The sequence below is a fragment of the Falco punctatus genome, assembly GCF_963210335.1.
Source record: "Falco punctatus genome assembly, chromosome: 7".
In the NCBI taxonomy this organism is placed as follows: Eukaryota; Metazoa; Chordata; class Aves; order Falconiformes; family Falconidae; genus Falco; species Falco punctatus.
The window spans coordinates 44174119-44191878 of NC_137587.1; the positions used below are offsets into that span (position 1 = coordinate 44174119).

The window sequence follows — 17760 nt, forward strand, 5'->3', positions numbered from 1 at the left end:
AAAGTATGGAAGGATAAATAGTGGGGCAGATAAGTAATTTGCCCAAGATCACAGCATTAAAACTGGGCCTGGCCTGGCTCTCCTGATGCCCTATTCCTTGTCTGATGCTTTGTCCACTCAGTTCTGATGCTCTGTTATTCCTGGCTATGGAAAAAGTTAACTGAAAAGTATGGCAGAACAGAACATTACTGATGAATGATATGGGCTTTTACCTGATGCCTGTTTACAAGAGTAGTTATTACAGAGGAACTAATCCTCAGGGTTCCCTGTTCCATGAAATCAGGTTGGTTGTCTTTGATCCCATTTTTACTTTGTCTCTTCTGCCACAGAAATGCTAGTTCACCTGCATGGGATGGGACACTCATTGCAACAGTGCTTGATGTAGATCTTATTGCTGTCTCATAGGTAGGGGTGATATATCTACAGTATTCCATCTCATCTGCGGCAGAGCAGAGGCCAGTGATGCAAGGATGTCCTCTAACAGCTGAGCACAGGGTAAAGAACAAGTCTTCTGGCTGCTGCCCCCAGCCACCAGCTTTGCAATCCTTCCCTTAGTTCAGCCGGCAGCTGGTTTTGGGGCAACCACTCACGCCATCCTGTGAACGGGATGCTCCGCACACCTGTCGTGTCTCCATCTCTGCTCTCATGTGGCAGTGGTGTCATTCGGATGTTGCCCATTTTACCAGGAGGCAACAGCCGTGTGTGCTCAGAGACTCGCAGACTGTGAGACTCGCAGACAGAAAGGGAAGCGGCAGGGATTACATCTGCCACCTGGAGACCTCAAAAGAGGCACAGGAAAAGCTGAAGCTATAAGCTAAATGTTAACAACAGACTCAGAGCTCTCTGTTTTATCTGTAATTGGAATATTTGTCCTTGAAGCAGCTCAGCTATGCCCCTGAGGACGAAGAGCAGTGAGAATATCTGAGGGCATTGTAAGAGCCAACACGCTCCAGGAAACAAAAATGTGTGTATCTTAGGCTTTTGTGGTTCCTGTGACATCTTACTAAATGTTGCAAAGGTAGTCCAATTTTAAGAACAGCAAAGGATGCAGGTAGAAAATGAGTAAAAATTCAAACCCTTTGCAAACTGTCTGTATTTTAATAACATTTATTTCTATAGACAGGCAGCAAAGACAGGAGGCACTGATGGCTCACAGAGATATTCTAGCCACATGAACATGCTTCCTATGGCATTTACTCCTGATTTCCTAAACCCACAAATGAGTGTGGATGGGGGGAGGGGAATTCTTGTGGGAAAGGTGGAAGAGGAGCACCTTCGCCTGGTGGTGATGTGCAACCAGATCTGTGAAACCCTTCTCATCCTTGGGACTACTTTGTGTGTATTTTGTGTGGACCTAAGTATTTGTGCTTGCAGCAGGCTGTGAATTTAAGCTGGGATGTAGGAAAAACCATCAAAATTCAGAGGAGCTGCTCCTGGCTGTGGAGGCCATGGGCAGGGAAGGGGTCTCTCCTGGGGGACTGGGGACACAATGTGTAAGGGTAGGACTTCTGCATGGGTAGCTGGCAGGTTCGGTTGAAGGGAAGATATGGATCTTGAGGCTTTTCCAAACCAAGGGGAGATGAACTGAATCCCTCCAGTCAGTGCAGCAGTAGGGGTTGGATGAGCATAAAGGCAAATCCCTCAAATGCTTTGCCCTCCACAATGGCCTGAACTGGCAACATCAAAAGTTGGCCATCCCGAAGGTGAAGAGAAAAATGACAACAGTGTTCCTTGGTGCAGATCATGGTGGGTCTCCCAAATAGGTGCGCAAGTGTCTGAGCAAAGACACATTTACAGAAACAGGGCTAAAACCATCACAGCTGTTCAGCCAAGCTCCGGGTATGGTTGGGACCTTAGCACCAGGTGATTCCCTCTCTGCTCTGGGTGATGAGCTCCTTCCCAAGACAGCAGAAGCAGGAGCAATGTGAGCAGTGGAGGAGCAGGCACAAGCGGACCTTCCCCAGCTTGCACCCCTTGGCGGCAAGAAACCAGCCAAGCCGATCGCCCCACCGCTGTCGCCAGCCACGTGCCAGCAAGCCTGCCCAGCCTTGCAGCTGTTTTATCATTTTAATTAAGCTCTGCAAACCCAGAGCTGTTAGGACAGGATTCATGTCTCTGGTATTCGCTCTTGGCTCTGGTGCGGGCACGCTCTCCGTGGCTTTTGGCTGCTGGGGAGAGGCCCTGCACGCTGCAGTGCTGGTGGGGCACTGGTGCATGCCCGGCAGCTCTGCTGACATCCTAGCGCCTGATTCCTGGGGGGTTACTCAGCCGGCTGGAGCGCATGGGGCAGGAGCAATGGGTTTCCTTGGGGCACAGGTTGGGCTGCTCTGAGTGAAGTCCAATCAATGCTGGTAGCAGTCCCACATGCTGGCCAAGGAATGGCCACAGAGTCCCTCAGCAAGGCAGGAATACAGGTTGCCTCTGCCTGGCTCATTGGAATGGCTGTGATGCCCAGACTCTGCCCCAGGTGCACAGTGAAGCAGGCAAAAAATTGGGCTTTTGGAAATGGGCGCAGCACCTCGGGAAGCTGTTAGATGTCCCCCTCCAAGGAGATGTGGGAGCTGAATGTGGCATTGCTTTGGTCCAGCCTGGTGTGGTGTTGTAGCACTCCCCATGGGGTTTCCCAGCCAGCCCCCTGGCCCCCAGCGAGCCCCCGCCCAGCAGGGACGCGGCATGCCCAGGCCCAGCATGCCGGGGCACTTTTCCAGCCTCTTTCGCGAGGCCATACCTTCCCTCTCGTGCCAACCCATGCCGCCTGCCCACGCTGTCTCGAGTGCTTCCTGCACACACCAGTGGTGGTGCCAAACAGAGGGTGCAATCCCCTGAGGGCTCCAGAAAGGTACACGGTAGGTCTCCGAGGAGGCTCGGAGCTATGCGCTCAAGGGCAGCTTTCTGGGGGGACATCTTGGCTGGCTGCAGCTCAGAGCTGGCTCTCCTTCACCCCAAGTTAACACGGAGTTACCTCATTAGATCCAGAGCAGCCCCTTCAGCATTGCCCCTGGGTTGAAGTGGGAAGGGATCCTGCTCTGTGTTACACCCTCCAGCAGCTCCTCAGGAGCACATTTCTCTCTTACAGGTGAAAGAATAAGGATTTTGCTTTGTTTCTGTTTTCAAAAGCAAAAGATCTCAGTGCAAACATTTAAGATCTAAGAGCCTGACTATACTTTGAATTCATATGGTTACAAAAAGTGATGCCTTATGAACATCCATAAAAGCTTTAGGCATTAATCACATGTGCAATTTTCCCCTGGTTTCTTTAGAGAGGTATTGCAGCAATGCAGTATGTGCTCCTGCGAGGAAGAGCAAAGGCATGCCTGCGGGCTGGGCTCCGGGACAAAAGGACCAAACTCTCACCATCCACATGCACGAGAACATCTGGAGTAGCATTTCTAGCTGAAGTTAGTGGAGCTGCTCCAGCTCAGCACCACTGGAACTGAGATAATGCTTTAGCCTAACGCATCTCCAAGCAGCATCAATAGCAGTGCCACAGTGCACCTTGGCACTGGGAGGTGCAAGCATGCCTTCTTCCCTCCGGTGCCATCTTCATCCCCATCCAGCTGAGGGTCTGTTTAACCTCCCAGGGTTTTCAAGATATTTTGTCTGAGCTTTATTACCGGTGAAGGATTTATATGGTACTTAATGTGGTGATTTGGCTTTTAATTGTTTTCTCTTCTAGGAAATGACTTCAATCTTTTATTGTTGTTTTAAAAGTTAGAACAGTTTATTTCCCATTGTGTTTCCTCCCTTCCTCAAAAGAAATTTATAAGATACCTGTGTCTGCACCTGAAGTTTTAATTGCTTGTGGAAACTTGTCTGTCTATGTGTGTGTCAGCTGTTTTGCACCAGAATCCGAAGAGTATTTAAATAAAAGAGAGGGGGAAAAAAAAAAAAAGATAAAAGAAAATGGAGTGTAATAAAAAGTATAGCTGAAGGGTTTTGAGATCTATCTCCATATCAAGAAAAGTTACATCACCTGTGAAAGCATCAGATATACTCTTACAGCTCTGCAGTCATTATCCTTATTAGCAGTGTTGTTATTACCATTGGAATAAGTGTGAGCTCAGGGCCATGGAAGCAGGAGGGCTCAGGGCCACATCCTGCAGCACGCGCAGTGGGGGGGCCTGGCCTAGACATGCCACAGGAAACAAACTCATACAGAAGAGATGAAGGAGCGTTTTTGGTAGCTGCATTTTTGGAAGAAGTGGGTTTTGGGGAAGAAGCCTTTTAGAAAATCCTTTTGTCGTTTGTCGCACTCTGTGCCTGGCCTCTTCTCGCTGCCACCAGTGTCGTGGTGCTGGGGCTCAGCCTGGCACTTCTCTGCCTCTGCCCACATGTGTCAGGAGGGCAAATCCTGCCCGTTCACCTCAGAAATGACCCCAGAGATGGTGGAGTAAGTGACATAAGAAACCGGGCAGGTTCCTAAAAAAGAGGGACATTTGTTCATAAAGCTGTCCCCTAGACCACCAGCTAGGTGCCCGCTAGCCCACGGAGGGCACACGCTGAGCCGATGGTCACCTCCAGCCACCAGCAACCCCCTCAAAAGTGCTGCACCATCTTCCCGCATTCCCAGGGACCGTGAAAAACTTCAGTGCTGAGTTTAAAGAAGTTGCTTCGGTCCCATCTGTGGCAGATGAGAGAGACAGACACCTCCAGGAGGTTTTCTCACCCCGGGGGGAATATGGAGAGGAACGGGCTGCTTCTTTTCCTAGGCTGGTAGCTTGCCCCATCAGCAATAAACAAAGACCAGTCTGACTCAACATGTTCCCTTTAAAATGGACTACTCCAGGCAGGTTGGCAGAATTAAATCTGTCCAAAGGTGGATATTTTCATAAACAATTTGGATTTTTAAAAACAGCCAACCCCCTTTCCTAGGAAACCACCCACTTTTTGCATGCCAGCTGCTCTGCTGCCTGGAAGCAGTCCAGACAAAGTGTAAAAAAGTTTCTGGATGGGCTGCAAATTAATTCAGCAGCAGTTCATTTGTTTCCCTTAGCTGCATGTACCAATTGAAAATAAGGTTAACACATGATATTTGCTACTTAGAATAGTTTATAAAACACTACAGGAATTATTTATAGCATGCCTTTTCTGCATACATGGAGATTTGATTTGAGGTTCAAGAAATCAAGCTCTCTAGCACAAGCTAAACCCCCTCTTGTGAAAGTTTCATAAACTACCATCAAGGGAGAATACTGTACAGACTTATATCATGACAGCTGGTATCCTGGAAGACAGGTTTGCCACTTCATCAGGGAGAGGAATAGCACCAGTTTTTACAAGGAAACAAGAAATCAGAGGAATTGATGCTCATATTGTTCTGCATGGGTAGGATCCTCTGGTGACCTGTGCTGCTGGAGCTCCACTGCAATTAGTGGTACCACTAAAATCTGCCCCTAGCTGGGGATCCAGATAACAAAAAAAAAAAAGAACATTTACTTTAAATGCCAGCATTTTACAAATAAACCTGCAGATAAGCTGTGCGCTCCTCAGTATGCACTATATCTCATTTTTAGGTCGTACCAGCATCACATTTACAGGCTAATTAGGAGATTAATATGCATTCATATCCATAAGTGTGTGTACGGATGTGGATACAGTTTTATGGCTAGCATGTTGACAGAAGAGAAGCATCATAGGCCTAGACTGCACTACTGGCTTCATCAAGTCATTATTAGAAATGTCTTTTCTCCAGATCAGTCATCTCCTACAGTATGCTTAACCTCTCAGGCTTTATGGTTATGGAATAGTGCTGGAATGGATCACTCTAACTTAGCAGCAGCTGGTTACATATGGGTCTGGAAAAGTCCTTCTGCACATACAGTTACCTATTTTGAATTTCAAAATGACATGGACCACTTATGTGTAAAAATGGTCTTGAGGTATACGTACAGCACCATAAGTGATCAGAAAAATCAGCCTTTCTTCAGCCTCAGAAAGAGGACAGTTGAACAAGCTCTGTGCTGGAGAACCCCTCTGGAAAGAAAACAAAACAGAGGTGCCTGTGCTAGCAAGACTGTGATTTTTTCCATGGGGTCTACAAGTACTTGTGATACTGCTGCCAATTTAGCTCTGCTCATACAAGGAGAACTTGCAAAGGTCTGGAGCTGCTGAAGGTAAACCCAGTTCACCTTTCTCTTCCATCATGCCTGTGAACAATGATGACCCACCTCTCCAGGAAAAGCCTGCACATGACAGGTGAGGTGACCACGGGGCTTTCAGATAATAGCTTGGAGATGGCTGCAGACATTTCCAAAGGCATAAGCATCATCTAACAGTGAGTTCTGTGCAGTGAGCAGTGAGTACAAGGCATCCAGCACATGTAAGTGCCAGGAATCCCCTGGCATTGGAAGAATTTATGTAGTCATTGTTCACATGAACATCGAGTCCCAGGGAGCCTGGAGACCCAGAAACAAGTCAGGCACTGTGAGCATTTGCAGACCAGCCATATCACCACGCTGACTTTGCCAGAGTCAAATACCACTTGGTTTGAACTGAGGGTCTCTTAAACTTGCATGCAGAACCATAGCTTCTCTTTTCCTCAAGTCGTCTCTAGACTTGAACCAAATTGAGTACTTGGAGCGATCAAGCAGAAGCTATACATGTGTCTTGACTTCTTTCAAAGTCAGATGAAACAGCGCTTACTTCCTTGCATTCCTTCAGAGAGTCCCTGTCCAACAGGAGGGATCTAATGACCTAGTCCATATGAAGCCCCTGGTTTTGCTTCAGAGACTTAATGCAGATTTTGGGCTTGAACCTTGTGTGGCTGAAGGGCTTGGCCTGAGCACAGAGGTGGGAGGTACAGAGGGCGCCACTGTCTGTCTGCCCGAGGGATCGATAGCAAGTAATGGCAGCAACTTGCCACAAAAAGGCTAGAAGATAAAGGTCTTGCTAGCTGCCATTCAGAATTTATTGTGATGATGCAGGGACTGCCTCAGTTTCTGCAGGTGTCTCAGTGTGGGCCAGAAGTGAGACCCCAAATGATTTTGAAAAATTTTGGTTTCCACCCCAAATTCAAAGACCGTCAACTCCTTCTAAGGCATCTTCTGACATGCCAAGCCCTCTGCCTCTTCCAACACTCTGCCACTCAACCACCACCACCTTGGGTGCCGTCCTCACTCCTGGAGTGCACGAAGACTAAGCTCTGAGCCCTGCCCTCCCTGGGAGCAGCTGGCTGTGCCCCATGGCCATCCAGGCATGGGCTGCTACAGTTGCACCACTGAACACTGGCGTGGAGGCATGGAGGCAGAGACGTGACTGGGAGGGCAAAGAATTCCATGGGCTGCATCGTTTGCATTTGAAGTATCATCTCCCCCTTCCCTCTGTCCACTGGCCTGCAGAATGTGTTGAAGACTTGGTCTTAGTGATGGCAAAGGTAAGCTAAGGTAAGCCAGGGCATCCAGCTTGTGTCAGCTTCCCCTTCTCAAGGCCATTTTCCTTCTGCTCTTTCTCCCCCATTTGTTGAGGTGTGGACACCTTTTCTCCTCTTTCATCGCATTCATTGGTGTCTGAGGTCACCACAGCTCTTGCAGAATTAAGCCCAGGCCACGGTGCTCAGCCCTGAAAAAGGAATGAAATCAAAGGAGGGCTCTGACGAGATATGGTGATATCTGGCAGTAGGCAGCAGCAGGTTTTGAAAGAAACCTTGCTGGGTGGGGACCAGTGCCAACACCTCCCCTTGAAAAGCCTCTTGGTCAGAGCGGGCAGATGTCACGCAGACTGGATGTGATTTCCAGACAAAGCCTGCAAAACACCCAGATATTGCAGACTGTTGATGGCTTCTAGAAGGGGTTGAAAACATCAGCAGCATAGCATAATTATTCGTAACATGGGCCAATTTCAACACTCAGCACAATAGTTTTAACAATACTTGATGAAAATCAATTTCCAAGTCTGTGGAGAGGCTGATAACATCCCTGGTTGCATTGCTAGTCCTGCTGGTGTGCTCATTCTCAAGTAATAATATTAGAGGCAGATGTCGCACAAGAATGTGACTCCACTAACCATTAAGAGACACTGAGCTCCTTTGTCTTCTGCAGCAAATTTCCAGAGGATCATACTGGGTAGAATAATTTAAGATTGAAAAAACAACAGCAATCCTTAAATCATTTAATGGGACATTTCTTTAATCTTCCTTGTATGGAAGAATCCAAACTAATCAGGGGTAAGGGGACATCTCTCCCCAGGGGTAAATGGCCCTGAAATGTTAGCTCACATCGAATTTCTGTGGTACTAGGACATTCAGTGGTTTTAGTATCTTTGCAAATCTCCCTCCTAGGTGAAATTGCACTCCCGTTCTGCCAAAAAGCAGTAGTCATTTTCGGGTTTTGGGGGGCTTTCTTTTTCTAGATGAGAATATACAGATATTCTCATCACTTTAGAGAGGCTTTCAAAAGCCAGGTGCAGAGCTTTGGCATCAGCAACCTCCCCAGAGCACTCCATAGCACATAAATCTTGCTCCCAGTTAATCAAACAGTGCTGGAGCGAGCCAAGGAACCATGAGAACGCAAAACACTCCCTGCCTTCCCACTTATCAGAGATTGTTGCTGCTTCTTCAGAGGCAAAGTGAGGGTTTTTATTGCTTTAACCATGACTTTAACACTGGTAAGGATGCTGACTTTATTGGACACAGGCATTTTCTGTGCAAAGTTTTTATTTCTTTTGTTTTTTCCAGAAGTGCCCTTGGTGGGCCAGCTGCTCTTCTGCTTTCACCCTACTCTGGAACAGGTCCTTCGACCCTCAACTTACCTTTAACCCCAGTCCGAGTCCTCAGCAACGCTGGAACTGTTCTGTAGTTGTGGTCAGGATCAATCACACCATTTCTCCCAGCCAAAGACTTAGCTGGGCATGTGGCTGCCTTCCTAACACTGAAGCAAGGCAAAATGTAAAGCGTAAATGGGGTAATGTGATAACCCTTCTGTTGCACGTGTTTTGGTCCTCTGTGCTCCCAGGGTTGTGTGCTACAGGACAACTCAGGGTGCATTGCCTTTCATTGATGAAGAGCTTTGCAAGGGTGGGAGAGGAGGTAAGACCACCGAGACCATTCCTTTCCCACCAAAGGCATCCTGGGACAACACCCCCTTTTTGCCCAAAGTTAACGCTGCAGGTGCCAGACTGGTTTATAACCAGTGATACACAGACTCAACCTGAGCCATGCAGAGTCGGAGGAAAAGACTGCACCTCTGACGTGTTAGGAAATCAGGATTAGCACAAGGAGCAGGAACTGCATTTAGAGGTTTGTTCAACCTCCTGCTTAACTGAAGTCCTTACTCTAATCTATAATGGCATCTTGTTTTGTCTCAATGGAGTTATGCAGAAAGTTCTTCACTGAAAAGGCCAACCCAGGATTTTCTTTCTTCCCTTCAAGCTGAGATGAAAAGGACTGCCTGCAGTCTGAAAATGTGTTTCCTTAAGGAAATGGAGAGCAAAGAACTTATGTTAATGCTTTGCATCAAGCATCTTTGGATTTCAGTGGGTAAAAATAGCCTCAACCTGGCTGCTGTGTCTAGGTTTTCACAACGTTTTTCCCACTCTGCTGGCTCCAAGGTCAGTTTGTTACACTTCTGCTTCGGCCTGTTTTAATTCTGGTCTCTTAGCGCTGGTTTCTGTGTGCAAGACATGGAGGCCACACCCCAGTGTATGCTACTCCCAGGCATTAACAACCTTGTGCTAAGTAAACACACAAAGATATTTCTGCATCTGGCTTTATTGGCAGCAGAAAAAGACATTATATGTCTCTGGAAATCTGATAAAGCAATGACATATAAATCCTGGATTGCAAAAATCGCCAGTTTAACTCCACTGGACCAAGTTTGCTACAATGCTTAAGGCTGAGAACAAGATTTCTCACTTTTTCTAAGCACTGTAAAGCAGACAATTTAAAAAGTAGTATTTGGCAATATCTACAACTTTCTACCAGCAGATAATAACCTCTCAAATTCAGTTGCTGCAGTCTGACATGCTACAATAGGGTAATGACTTTTCATTTGTTCTGCATTATTTGTAGATCATTGCATCAGCCCGCCTTTCTTCCATGAATATTTAAAAAAGCTGGATAGTTACTTTGGAAAGGCCTGGGCTGGTGCCTGAGTGTTGTGCAGTCTCTACCATACTCTGCCACAGACTACCTGTGTGACCATGATACGTGCGTGCATTTCTCCCATTTCTCAGTTTCCCATCATTGCAGTGTCATTCCTTTCCTCTATACTTTGACTCTAAGTTCCTTGAACAAGGAAATATCCCTTTATATACGCATCTTTATACAGGGTTTACCGCAGATCTTGTTTAAGTTTTCATATGTTAGAAGCAATATGATTAAATTAAGAAAAAAAACCCAACAAAAAACTACTGTTAACTTGGTTGCTACAATATTTGAGATTATTTGAGCATGAGATATATTCGTTTAGCCCGTGTTTGCAACAGCCATTCACCTAGCATCAGATATGGAGAAAATAGCTACTGCTGTGAACTAGTGTTTGGATGCAGGCAGAAGACGCAGCCGAGATGAGAGAAGAGCAACACCCTTGAATCACTTGCAAGTGAGATTTAATACTTGGAACGGGAGAACCTTGCTACAGAAAAGGACTGCCAGTCCTTGTCTCTGCTACGAGCTGTGTACCCTTTCCCAGTGGTGGATTGAAATGTCTCCAGTGCTGTATTCAGGAGCCCTGAATCCTGCTGATCTCCCCTGCTCTCTGGCAGCAGCGCAAGCCCACCCCATCTCACTGCCATCAAATCCTGTGGGTGACGTTCTCCTCCTCCCTCATTCCTTCTTAACCCACTGGCTGTCACCCTGTGAAAGAAGGTGGCCAGAAGGGGTGTTAGGGAGGTGGTTCTGGCAGCATTTTTCACTGTAGATGAGGAAAGCAAGCATGGTTTGGGGAAACCTGGAACAGGGATGAGGTAGGATGGATGAGTTTACGGAAAAGCAAGTGGCAGAGATAGGATTGTGTGGCAAAAGTGAAAAGAGGCATGGTCAGTAGACCACTAACAACAGGGCAAATGGAGAGTTTGTCAGGACTGGTGGAAGAAGATGGAAAAAGAGTGGACTGAGGGTGAAAACAGGAGTTTAACTTTGGCCATTGCTGATAGTGAGTCCTCATAAATAAAAACATGAGCAACCAGGACACAAGAATTTTCCTCAGAACCCAGGACCTTCCTGACCCGGAGAACCCAGAAGGATCTGGCTGTTTTTATAGGGAAACAAAGCCTGCATCTGTTTAAAATTCACTCTCTCCTCCTGTAGTCCCCATTCCTGCCCTTTTTAAGAATTGCAAGTGTGACACTTCCGGCAAGGAACTCCCCTCCCTGCTACCAAAACAGAGCTGCAACCTTCCTCAGCAGGCAAGGCCTCCTAGTGCAGCAGTGATGGAGAAAGCCATTGCTGAAGTACTCAGTTCAGCGCTTTCAAAGAAGCTTCATTAAACAAAATCAGAATGAAGAATTCTGCATGGGATATGCTTCTCTTTAAATAACAAAATTGACATTATTAGTGTTATAGCCCTTCACAGTGCATGTATATGGGCTACATTTAAGGAATGTATTATCTATATGGTAAAAAGTCACTCGGAGTGTTATGGAAAAAGACTATCTACAGATAACATTGACAAAAGCAAAGCTGTGAGTACTTAACCGCTTATCTTTGCTTGAGTGTCCTCTTAGAAATACACATTTTCATATGCTACTTAATTTACAGAGCTTAGATATGAATGAAATCTGCCCCTCAGATCTTCCATTTGATTATTTCAGATACTGGACTAGATTATTTCCTTAGCTCCTTGGTTGAACGCGTCTGTCTGTGAAATCTGGACATCTTCTGAATAAATGTTGCTAGTGCTGTTGCCCATGTTTTGCTATAATTAAGTAGTTTCTATGTTTTGCCTCCATGAAAGTGTAGGATTTGTCCTTTGGGGTCTATGTTGCATTTATAGTTTCTAAATGGGCCTTTGTAGTTAAATCCTAGGGATGTAATTTATTGCGGAGCAATGGTATACAGTTAAGCTTTGTTAAGTAAGAAAATACCTAATATATGGGTGCATAAAAAGCATTTGAGGGCAAAATTCTTCTGTCTGAGCCACACAATGGGGGCAGAATATGTCCTGGAGATGTGCTGTGGCCAGCTGCTTGGGTGCAATTACATGATATGTTCACTTTGATGGTAAAGCTAGTTTCAGATGTTGCAGTGAAATATTCCAAACACTGTGTTTAATAATTTAATTTTCCACTAAAACATGTGTGTCCTTCAAAAATGCATTCTTGTTGAAACAACTTAATCAGTGACAGATATTATGTGAAGGTATAATATACATCTTCTGTGTGCTCTGAGGCTCAGAGGAGAGTTTTGCCAAGCTGGATCATCTGAGGGGCACAGCGTGTTCACAAGAGAAAGATGAAAATAGCTGCAGTGTGTAATTGTCATCCCAGAGTTTGGTGGATTTGACACTTTACACCAGCACCACTTGAGAATCAGGGAGGGTTACTGGAGCTGAGTGTTAAGTACATGAGCCTGAGCAGTGTAAATGTCACAGGAATAAGGCCGTTTTGGGAACCGGTGTTATTTCATAAACAAGCCTCCTGCTTTTGTTTACAGACACGATTAAAGTCCATGTACCGGTATGTTCAAGTGTTATCTTTTTCCCCTCTCTCTTTCCCTTTTCTTCAGATAAGAGCATAGCACAGGTTATTCTAAGCTTACAGGAAATGACAGCGATATTAAATCACTGATTAATCAAGATCTCTAACAAAGGCCCTTCTATTTTGAATATTCATATTGCCATGACATTAGGAATGTCAGAACTGCCATTGTTCTGCTCTCAGTGACACATCCCTGCTCTTCCCGCCCAGCATCTCCGAGATGCAGTTCTGACGAGCATGAACAGTGCTGCTTCTTCTGAACTGCTGCCCCTGTTCTCCAGATGGGAGGCAGAGGCACAGAGACATGAAATGACTTGGCTGGATCACATGGGATCCCACGGAGAGCCAGGAAAGGAACTCAGGTCTTCTTAATCCTGGCATAGGGAGGGAACTTTGTTTCTCATAAACAAAATAGTTTGCATACCTGACATGAAAGGATGTATCAAGGTGATGAACGTGTGTGTGAGTACCTGTGCACAGAGATAACTCATATAGAATGTGTGTGAGAAATATAATATTAGATGTGTAACTCATTCAGACTTGGCCAGAAAGAGCTATTGTAGTGCTCGCTGAACACATTTATGCAAATAAGTCACTGATGAAATTAATAAGCTTTACAATATTCTTCAGGCAAATCAAATGCTTGTGGAACTGTTAGTCCCAGAGCCCCAGTCCAGAAAATAGGTTATGGTAGAAAAATGAGTCTTAACAGAGGGTGAAGGTGTATGAAGAGGGACTTATCTGTCATCCATCTTCCTGCCACCACCCCAAGGCCATTCGTGGCTTAGACCACCAGGATTAACCTTTGAGACAGGACTTTTCTTGCACAGCTGGTAGTCAGCTTGGGGAGTTTGTTGCTTTAGGAGGCTGTGGAGGCAAGGAGTGCCAGCAGGGCCAAGGGGAATTAGACAAATTCATAAACAAAAGGAGCAAGCAGGGATGTGCCCTCTAATGTCACAAGTTGGAACATGGAAAATTCCAGTTAGACAGAAGGCCAACAAATTTTTTTACCACGACAATGGTTAAATATAGCCCAAGTCACCCAGAGAAGCTGTGGGATTTCCCATCCTCGGAGGTGTTTGAGGCTGGACTGGACAAGTCCCTGAGCAAGCTGATCTGATTAGCCCTGTTTTGAGCTGGACTGAGTGGTTGCCAGAGGTGTCTCCCAGCCTAAATTATTCCTTGGTTCTCTGAGTTCCCAGATCTTCCTCTTACTCGTCTCTTTCTTTCCTCCCCATCCAGCTTGCTTTCTCCCTAACACAGCTGGTCATGCAGGAGGATGGGCTTGCCTCCCCTCTTGCCCAGCCACCCTCAGGCTTTGACCTTCAGGATTCCCATAATACTCCCAGGTCTCATGTCTTTTAAGGCTAATTCCTGTGCTCTCCTCCCGAGAAATTTTCCAGTCCCAGCTCCTTGAAATAGAAATGCTGGTTTCCTCAGGCAGCAGGTCCATGGCGCTCTCACTCTGGCAGGAACCCCTGGGATTTAACTGGCCAGGGAAAGAGCTGGCCCAGCCCTGCTGCCGAACGGTGGTTTCCATGGTCATGGTACACCAGTTTCCTAACATTCATCATGCTCTTGCATTTTACCTGGCCTGCGTCCCCACATTGCCAGCCCTAGTGCCTAGCCCTAGAAGCCTGCAAAGATCTGGTAGGAATTTTGGCTGGGCATCAAGTAAGCATTCACTCAAAAAAACATCAGTCTTGGCCCATCTGGCCCATGGTCTAACACTTTAAAAAGTGGAGGACGTACCCAGCTTAAATTTGTTTTGGTCTCTGTACAGCAAACACCTTGCTCTAGCTGGCCTGTCAGTGCTCATTTATGTCGATATGAAGAGGCAATGACAACATGAGATGCATTAACGGGAAGGAAGACCCTGAATTTCAAGTGTCCATACCAGAACTGGGAGACTGTTCTAATGTTTTGTGCGTCTTCCTGCCCTGAAGTATTTCAAACACTCACATCTTGTTTGCTGAACGCTCTGAACAATACACGTGTAGTTACAGACTGATGTCATAAATCACCTGAAGAACAAGGCGATCTTTCAGAACGGAGAGGACAATTTTGAGGAAGTTTATTTTTTAAATGGCAATATTTATCCGCTCAGTACTTTAGAAAGAAAAAAAAAAGAAAAAGCTGTTGAGCTTGAAAACCACCTGGAAAACATTAGAGAAGGCCTATATTCAGTCTTTGACATTGTATGTTTCTGTGTATGTGTGAATGCACATGTATATATGGATACGTATATATGTATATAAAAATCAAACGAAATAAAAGTGGATAGGACTGAATTTCACAAGCCAAGTGAACTCCAAAGCTCGTATTTTATTTCAGATAAATGCACATTTTTGAGCCAGTGTAGAGAGATGAAGCTAAACAGAAACAGCCTGGATAAGCAACGGCAGAGGGCAAATTTCTCCTTCACAGGCTGTGCTGGAATGGCTGCATTGGCAGAGACCCCAGATGTAGACGTGTATACACTAACGACAGGAGCTCCGTGTCTGATACAGCTATGCTGTGTGTCCTGGTAATACAAGCTGGGTCAGCAAAAGAAATCTTGGAAGGTCCTACTGAATGTTCATCTTCCGCCTCAGGAAGATTCCAGAGTTTGTCTTCGTTCTGAGCAGGGTTGAAAACCTGAAATTTCAAAATTACTGTAAGGAAAAGCTTCGGGGAAAAAAAAAAGAACACATGAGTTATAGTCGCTTGATTTTAATTCAATCTATTCATCTGTTTAATTTTGATTTTTCAGTGTTTTCATTTTGCGGTATATTGTATGAAGATTTTCCTGCAGTATGATCCATGCTATAACAGAATACTAAAAGCCTCAGCTGTTCTATGATGAAAAATGCAAATTATTCTCAGAAAGGTGGAGTGGGTTGTTTCAACAACTTTTCTGCTTGATTTTACAGATCTTCCAGATTTTAATAGAACCAATTAGTCTTACTTCCATTGGCATTTCTCTGTCTGGCTCAATTTTTAAATATTAAATAATTAGAGAGTAAAAGACACACCTGATGGCCAGCAGTTCCACGTAGACAAATCCTGCTTGTAAGTTAGGTACAGTTTTTCGCTTCACTAGAGAAGGCAGTTACCATTGTAGGAGGTTGCTAAGGGATGCAAAAGACTCCCTAACACTTGAATTCTGTAAATTAAGATCAGATAATTTTTGAAAGGCATACTTCACATCAGTTAGAAATTATGGGGGCAGCAGCAGGAACTGTGAAGTGAAATTCCATAACCTGCATAAATGATCAGGAAGATCTTTTTGGCCCTGATCATGGCCGTGTCAAGCCGTGATTTTCTGATTCAGTTCTGAGTTCAGTAAAAGGGGATATGTGCAGCAATGTGCCATACCCATCACACTATCTGACAAACAGCTTTCTGTGTTAGAAGTCTCCCAAACAGACAGAGCACAGCGTGCCTGCATGCTGTATTTCTCATTTACTCAGGTGTGTTATTTATATACATTTCTATGGGATCAACTTAATTACCAAAGGAGTGATAACACCAAGTTTTGCAAGTGGAGCTACTAAACACAGCAAGGGTTCAACAGCCGGAATATGAAGTGGCAGCAACTTAAAGAGGTGTGTGACAGCTCATTCTGTTCCCACAGGCCATCCAGGGAAAGGTGGTGTCCTCTCAATTCACATTGACCTCTGTCGCTGTGCAAGTGATAAACTGGTGCCGTACGTTTGCTCTCTGTCATGAAGTGAACAGAAGAAGCAATTATCATCTCCCCTCTCTTCCTAAGAAAAATGAAAGCATCCCTTTCATTTTCATGGACTCTTTAGCATTTGATCACCTGCCCATCTTGAGCAAAGTATCCTCATCCCAGGGGCACATCATGGGATCTGCCATCCCTGCCAAGGGTTTGGTTTGGCTCCAGCTCTTCTGTGCACATGAACGAGTCTCTCCTTGGTATGAAGAGGTCGTGACTTGTGATGTCTCTGCTCTGAAAAGGTTTGTTGCAGTTTTTCAGCAATCCTTCAGATACAGAGGAGAAATTATGATGCTCAGTATCCCCCACGCTCCTCTGTGGATCACCACAATTCAGATCAAGAGCAAAAAAAAAACAAAAAGAAAGAAAGAAAACTTCCTGAAGCTGCTGTCTTTCCTAAGAAAGAGGATGAAAGAAGTCAGATAGAAGTCAGATTTCTCTGATTTTAGGCAATCCATCCATCTTCACCTCTTCTCAGCCATTGTTAGTGGTCAACAATGTTCTGAGCTTTTAAACTGGATCCAGCTGTGGTCCTCCTTCAGGCTGCTGGAGTTCAGTACACAAAAACATGCATGGTTTGAACAGGATTTCTGTGCTGATTCTTTATAAGGGTGTCAACTGACGCACTTGATGTTTTCCTCAGTGCTTTCCATACACATCTTCATGATGCTGATCACAGCAGGGAAAAAAAGCCAGAAACTGAGGATGGGGGACCACAGAGGCGAGTCCACACTCATTCCTCCAAAATAACAGTCACCTGAAAATCAGTCTCCTTCCCATTTTTGTACAGAGGATATACAGCACTCACTTCTGTGAAGAGTTAAAGAAGTTTTGTGTTTGTCTTTGCTGCTAAAAATTAAAAATAAAAAAGACATTGTTTTGTCCTGCCTTTTAGACCCTTTCCAGGCACAGTATGCCATGACCCAGGTGCAGCAATGCCCTTCCTCACCATGCACTTTGGATGAAGAAATTTCAGGACACTTTGGGAGAAGATGTTTTCCAGCACAAAACCTGTGCTGGTGCTCTGACCTCCACGGCAGGCAGAGCCTGGGCTCCTCAGCTCACCTCACTGCCTGCCACTGGTTCACATCAGGACTGCATCTCCAGTAATCCCCCTGCTTCCCTCCTTGCTCCTTTCACAGTTTACTAGGGACCGATGCCAGGAGCAAATTGCCATCTGTCACCAGCTCAGCCACGCTACTGAGTGGGTGTTGGATGGGAGAGGAGTGCAGCCCTGCCACCCACTCCCTGCCCTGCTGCATGGGGAGGAGGCTCCCTGCCCTCTCCAAAAGGCCATTTTCTGCTTCTGGGGGTTTCTCCAGCCTTTCCAGGGAGGAAGGGGCTCCCATTACAATCTGGGCCCTGGAAAAAATGAGAGGAGGCAAAGAGCAACTGGGAAGGAGGAGAAT

At 45.6% G+C, this 17760-nt stretch overlaps 1 protein-coding gene across 16 annotated transcripts in view; it reads left to right on the forward strand.

Annotated features, from left to right (window-relative positions):
* GPR132 (G protein-coupled receptor 132) overlaps nucleotides 1-17760 on the forward strand; it is a 123587-nt gene continuing 105827 nt past the window's right edge. For all 16 annotated transcript variants that reach the window (XR_013929749.1, XR_013929750.1, XR_013929751.1 and 13 more), the window contains exon 1: nucleotides 1-17760. This exon is cut by the window's right edge and continues 15223 nt beyond it. The gene's annotated coding sequence lies outside the window, so the exon portion shown is untranslated.